The sequence below is a fragment of the Cibotium barometz genome, chromosome 49 (assembly GCF_041138505.1).
Source record: "Cibotium barometz isolate CiBa-2024 chromosome 49, ASM4113850v1, whole genome shotgun sequence".
Lineage (NCBI taxonomy): Eukaryota > Viridiplantae > Streptophyta > Polypodiopsida > Cyatheales > Cibotiaceae > Cibotium > Cibotium barometz.
In genome coordinates, this window is record NC_141094.1 from 1,837,441 (window position 1) to 1,845,000 (window position 7,560).

Genomic DNA, 7,560 nt, shown 5'->3' on the forward strand with positions numbered 1-7,560 from the left:
TCATCCCGCAACTTCACATTTTGCTCCAAAGGTGTACTCATAGGCTTACACCCTGTCATCCCATATTTTGCCAACATATCCCCAATGCATATTGGCGTTGCACTAACCATGTGACCCTTTGGGATCTCCGCAATGCATGCGGATCACTCTGAACACCTGCAAGTTAATTGCCTTCTTATGCCATGCTTTCTCAAGAAATGCTCAAAAGCATGTGAGGTGTATTCACCACCTCCATCTGTCCTCAAACATTTTATCCAAGAACCATATTGCTTCTCTGCAAAAGCTTTGAAATCCATAAACTTTCCCAACACTTCACTTTTCTCTCTGAGAAAGTATATCCAAGCCATTCTACTAAAGTCATCAATGAATGTCACATAATATAAACTGCCTTTAATGCATGGGTTTTGTGCAGTACCCCATACATCGCTATGTACTATCTCAAGTGGCCTGCTACTCATATTGCCTTCTCTAGGAAACCGCAACCTCACCTACTTTCCAAACTGACAGGCCTCACAAACATGCATATTCCCATCATACTTGAATCTAGGCAGTCCACTAACAATGCCTCTTGCTTGCATGTTCTTTATATATTCACATGTTCTTTAATCTTTGTATATTCACATGTCCAATCCTCTGATGCCACATATAAATGTCCTGTACCACCCGAAATACATATAATGCAACACTTTGTATGCTCTCTCTGACCATTGCTTATGAGCTATAACCTACTGCTGTGTAGGTTGTCAGGGTAGTTCCGGCTCTGGCTCCGCACCTGTAATGAGATTCCAAAAACCTTTTCCCTTCAGAAAACTTTTGATCTTGTACTTCCATGCCTAGAAGTTCTTCCTATCCAGCTTTTCACCCATAATTTGTACTGGATTGACATATTTGCTCAATGCAAATACTTCTTCCGCACACGTCCAAATCTGTAAACGAGCCTTCCTCAACTCAACCACACTGTAATGAGTATTCTAGATACTCCAAAGTACTCAACAAACTTCAATTTTGATGTAGAAAATCAAACTGTATGCATCCAAAATGAACTGGTTTACGCAGTCCAAGATACCCTGCTTTGATGCGCTTTCCAAGGCTCCAAATTACAATATAGTGGTTCAATCAAGTGTGAGTAACTTGCATTGACACCTAAACAAGCTCAATGTTGAATATCAACACCATCCGAGGTGTGTACATACCAATTTTGTCAAACCCCCTTCTCTGTTTTGAGAAAAACCAAAAAAACCAGTAGTAAATTTGCTCTAATTTCTTCACAATCCTTGTCCAAATTGAGCAACCAGGCATTTATTAGCTTAGCAATGATGTCCATTAACTCCATGTAAAAGTAATTAGACCAATTGTTTAAGACCAGAGAGTAATTACTCGATTAATCACACTCTGTTTCACTAGACAGACTGTTTAATCAGCTCATTTCTAGCTCCATAGATGATAATTGCTCAATCCAATCATATAGCAACCTCCTCACTAGTTTTAATCACAAGTTTTCTAAGCCAATTTTGGAATTTGTCAGTCACAAGAGTTGATTTTGGTCCTCCACCTATCAAATATGTGTGAGAATGCTCTATTTCTGCATACCAGCGTGCGTCGCCTGCTGCTGTAGGAGGGGAATTGGAGTGATTATGTTGTCAATTGATCACATATATGAGTGCCTAACACACTACTGCAAGTGTACAACCCATCAATGAATTGATTTTTGCCAAAAACTTGCTCCAATTTCATCAAAAATGAACCTCTTTTTCTCTGTTTTGTGAGAGCTCAAAAACCAGTAATTTTCACTCATTCAAATGCATCAATATTGCTCCAAAATCAGTGTAGGGCTTGCACATGAGTTGCCAATACATACATCCTTGTCACATACATGTTTCTTTGCCAGCAGATTTGCATCTATTTTCACCATACATCACCGCTTGAAAAGCTTCCAAAAACCCAAAATTTTTCTTTGCTTTGGGCAACCCTAATTTGCTTTGTTTGTGTCTGAATCACCTGCAATCCGCTCAAGGGTGTTTAGTAGACCTTACCCAGTAGGCCAAGCTCTCAGATCTGATAGAAATCGGTGTGCTCCAAGCTTCACAGCATCAATGGCAAGCTTCACAGCTTTGCTTCACAGCTTCTTCTCCCTCTTCTCTCACTCACTCATAAACCCTAATAGAGAGCACCAGGCTCTGATACCATGTTGAAAAACAGGTAGAGGGAGAGGAGACACACACACAGGAGCAAACCCTAATGTATATTACAAACCCTAACCATAGAGGGAAGCCATCTCCCTTCTCACACAATGCATAAAGCCATAATCCATAATACACAAGACACACTATGAGTTGTGTCCACACACATCTAACCCTAGCTAATGTCCACACACTATGACCAGCTGGACGCGGTCATTTATGTCTCACACATGCTGCTACCTAACATGCCAGCACATAGCACAGTTGGCACACACTAACATCGAGCTTGAATCTCAACAACTATGCCAATAGGTTTTTCAGTTGATCAAAGAAGAAAATTTGCTCTTAAAAGTAGACCTTTTTTGGTGATTACAGGAGCACTATATAAGAAGGGGATTGATCAGGTGATTAAAAGGTGTGTTCCTGATTTTGAACAAAAGGCTGTACTTCAAGAAGCTCATTCAGGTGCAGCAAGAGGACATTTTTCAGGACACATTACAGGTAAGAAGATATTGCAAGCTGGATTATGGTGGCCTACTATGTTGAAGGATGCACATGAGCATGCAAAAAGTTGTGTTATTTGCTAAAAACTTGGACAGCCTGATTCTAGGGATAGAATGTCTGATCATCCTATTCTGCCATTAGAGCCATTTCAGAAGTGGGGATTGGATTTTAAGGCTTTTGCTTCTCTTCCATGGGGTGAGTGCAAATGCAACTATTATGCTAAATCACAGTTAGATATTCTTAGAAAAACCAGAGGCATTATTTCTAGAACTCTCTCTTTAACCCCTGAAGTTGTAGCAGAGGTTTTGAAACTACCTTTGAAAGGTGTCACAATGATCCCTAAGTGCTCTGAATTGCTATTGAAGAAGGAGTTTGGGGCCAAGGAAGGTGGAAGGCAGTATTATATAATGAAGAATGTAGGGTATGCAAGAAGGGAGCAATTAACATGGTATTTGGAGAGGTTGTGTTTTTTGGTGAAATTTGATTATATGTCAAAAGAAAACTATGCTCCTCTATGTTTTGCAGAGCAGGGTGGTACAGTTAATTGGGAAATTTGGCTATATGAGAGGATTTCTGCTGAAGTCTATTTGTCTGATAGGAGGAAGCCTTAGAATAATAGTAGACTTTGTGCTTATTTGGCTGCTTTATTTAATTATGCTCAGAAATTGCCAGCAGAGGAGAGTGATGGGGAAGTGCAAGGGGGGTACCTGGTTCTTCCAGCAGCAAAGCAGCAGTTCTGAAGATCAATTGTCTACTCAGAAATCTGACATACCAGCAGGTTTGAAAAATGATCAGAAGAAGTTGGAATCTTTTAGGTTTTTGGTGCAAGCATGGTATACAAAAGAAGAGGCTCTTAGGTGTGTGCAGACTCCAGTCTTGGAGGAATCTATGAAGGAGTTAGACATTGCAATTTCTAACCCTGAGCAGGAGATCCAAACACCAACCAAGTTGGGTAAAGTATTTACTTTGTCTAAGAAGAGGAAATTGGACACTGGTGTGTTGCATGTGGCAAAGCAGTTGGACTTTGAAGGTAAAATTGCTCAAGGAGTTCAAGAAGGCAGTGTCACTATAGAGGAGTTCAAGAAGGCAGTGTCACTATAGAGGATTCTGGCATGGCTGCTAAGATGTTAGCAGCAGTGCAGGATTTTTTGAGCAAGCAGCAGATTCAATTGAAAAATCAAATGTGCAGAGTGTGGCAGAAACAGGTGTAGCAAAAGTAATGTTGTAGGAACAGACAGATTTGGTGGAGAATCTGAAGGTGGAGATGGAAGCATTGAAGGCAGCATAAGCAAGAAGTGCAGGAAGTATTAATGCAGCATCAGAGTGAGCTGGCCAGAGTGAAGATGTCTTTGGGTATGTTCAAGGAGTGGACTCAGACCTTGGAGGAAAAGGTCAAACATGAGTTGGAGCAGTTGGCTGATAGGAATACAGAGTTACAGAATCAAATGCTTGATCAGAGGTTGAAGCCTTCGTTGGATTTGAAGAAGCAAGTGTTGGGACAGGAGGAAGTTGATGTCAATGGAGTATTAATGTCTGAGGGAGATGTTCAAGTGATTAGGCAACAAATGGTGGACAGTATGGAAGGCCATTAGAGAAAGGTTGTCCTCTGGGAGTTTTGGATGAAGCAGGTTCAAGAGTATATAGCAAAGGAAATGGGAAAGCAAGTGTCAAAGCAGGAGAAGCAAAATCCAGATCAGGTGAAGCAGGTTCCAGAGCATGGAGCATCTTTAGAGAGACCAGTGGTGGAAGAAGGAAAGCAAGAGGCTGCAAAAGAACAGAGTGTAGGTGTAGCTGTGGAGGTACCTGCTGAGGCTGCTCTACTGCCTGACTCTGAAGTGCCTGTTGTGCTGAGCCAGAGACTGTTGCAGGGATGCAGACAGTCCATACCTACTCAAGCAAGTGTGGAATGATCAACAGGATTGCATCTTAGTTAGTAGGGAATTTTTTATGGGTCTTAGTTCAATATGTTTTGTGATCAAGAGATATGTGAATTCGAGTTGGATTTCTTTGAAATCCACCACCGGGACGTGCCATTTGTTGAACTGGATATTGTAATGCTTAGTTGGATTATGCTAAGTCGGGTTTTGCTAGGTTTGATGTGGCTAAGTTGGATGTTTTATGCCAAGAACATTGTTTTGGGCAGTTACAACTACTTTTGTCTTGTTACTTCAAGAGGTTAGAATGCGCCTTGTGGGGCAGTTAGGGTGATGTAGTCGTGTTCTGATGCTGATGTATTTACTCCATGAAGCAAGTTCAGTCATGTTTTTTGCTCTGCCAGATCTACCTCTCTGCATTATTCTGTTCAATTTGAAGTTGTCTTTGTGCAAGTGTTGCTATGTCTGAAGTGCTTTCTATGTTGATTCATTGTGAGTAATGGTGTTTCAGAGTGAGTCTATCATGTGTTGATGAACCCCAACAGTCGCCATGGATGAAGAGATGGTTGCATTGGATGCAAATGAGATATGTGAGTTAGTATCTCTGCCTACGGAGAAGAAGGCAATTGGATGCAAGTGGTGGATGCAAGTGGTGGATGCAAGTGGTGGATGCAAGTGGTGTCTCAGAGTGAGTCTATCATGTGTTGATGAAGTGTCTCTACCTACCGAGAAGGCAATTGGATGCAAGTGGTGGATGCAAGTACGTCTACAAAGCAAAGAAGAATTATATGGGTCTATGAGTAGGTATAAGGAAATATTGGTAGCTAAAGAATATGCATAGACCTCTAACACATTAACTAAAGGAGACTTTTAGCTTGGTTCCTAAGATAGTACCTATGAGATACATCATTGCTATGGCTACACTACAGGATGGTCTTTACATCAAATGGATGTAACGAATACTTTTTTACATGGTGATTTATAGGAGGAGGTCTACATGGTGATTTATAGGAGGAGGTCTACATGGTGCAGCCACCAAGATATGAGGACCATGCACACCCATATTTTGATTACAGGTTGCATAAAGGCTTGTATGGCTTGAATCAAGCACTTAGAGTATGGTCAGACAAGATAGGAGAGCATCTTATTGGATTTCATATATCTACACCAATAGATTTTTCACTTCATGTGAAAAAGATTGACAAGGACTTTGTTCTAGTAATCATATATGTTAATGACCTGATTGTCATAGTAGAGAGTCAAGTTGACATTCATGAGGTGAAGATGTTCCTTAAGAGGAAGTTTAAAATAAAAGAGATTTGTTGAGCTACGTTGAGTAGAATTGAGTTTTAGGTAGGTTTAAATGCTTGAATGAGTTTTAAACTACCAAATAATGAGATATTTTTATCTCTCCTCTCTCCTGTTTCAACTAGATCCAAAAAGTGAGCAAAACTGACCCAAAAATTAGTCAAAAATTAACCAAATTGATCTAGAAAATTCTAGAATCAGTTGGCTTGGTTAGAAGCTCAATTTTTCCTATAAATAGAAGCCCTCCCCTTTGTTGAAACTCAATAGTGTTTTGCACTTGTGATAGAGTCTACATCTCTCAAAGACTAGCCTAAGATGAGTAAGAAAATTCTCCTTCCACCTTGAGTGCACGCATAGGCCATCAATGAATTTCTCAAGGAGCGTGCTCAATTTCATACATAAATCCCACATCCATAAGCTTGTCTAGCTCTTCTTTGACCATTTGTCCATACTTGGGATTTGTGGATGACTCCGCCGGTCCTTGCTAGGGAACTCGCAAATTGGGTTGGGGGAAAGGGAGCGTGGATCCTCTCAGGGAAGTATACCCACCAAGGATGAGTCGACATGCAAGACATATGCTCTACACTATCTACCGTGCTCTCCGACCACCAACTAGCACCGCAATATCCCTACAAGCCTCTCACTCACACCACACCCACCACACCCACCACCCACCACTCAGGGAAGTATACCCACCAAGGATGAGTCGACATGCAAGACATATGCTCTACACTATCTACCGTGCTCTCCGACCACCAACTAGCACCGCAATATCCCTACAAGCCTCTCACTCACACCACACCCACCCACTCACCACTCACTCACCACACACGTAGAGAGAGATAGACAAAACACCACACGAGCGTAACATTGTATATCAAAATGCCAAAAAGAATGATACAAGAGAGACTATGTTCCTAGAGAGAATGTGATACATGAGAGAGTGTGCTACACCAGCGAATGTGCTACAAGAGAATGTGCTACAAGAGAATGTCCTCTGGAGAGAATGTGGGACGTAGAGCAGAGAGCCAGAATGTCATACACGAGAGAGAATGTGCTACAAGAGAATGTCCTCTGGAGAGAATGTGGGACGTAGCAGAGAGAGTGCTCCCCTTATCTCCTCATTGGGTGTCCTCCTCCTCAAAGTCCCAACCCTCATCACATTGTGTAGCAGAGAGAATGTGGGACGTAGCAGAGAGAGTGCTCCCCTTATCTCCTCATTGGGTGTCCTCCTCCTCAAAGTCCCAACCCTCATCACATTGTGTAGAGGGAAGATCTTCTGTCAGGGAAAAGGGAGATGGTGCGCAACAGGATCTCGCCCTTGGGAAAGGGAGAGGGGTGTTGCCTCCATGAGTACCCTCAGAGTTGGCCATGCACATCGAAGGACCCGATGGATCGGATATGTCAGAGGGCACCAACGGTGACGGCATGAAGTTCGTGTAGGCAAAGATGGATCATATTCTCAATGTGTTCATGAAGCCTGACATGATGACGATGCATATCCCTTTCAAATGATAATACGTTGAATCTACTTAAGGGGGTCTTAGCCTTATCAATGGCCAGTGTCTTTCTCTTGTACAATTGATTTATGAGCATTGATAAATGCGGTACATGAAGCATATAAGCTCAGAAATCCCATTATCCCAAACAATGCTGATACAAATTTATACCCGATTTTGGATTAACAAATTGAC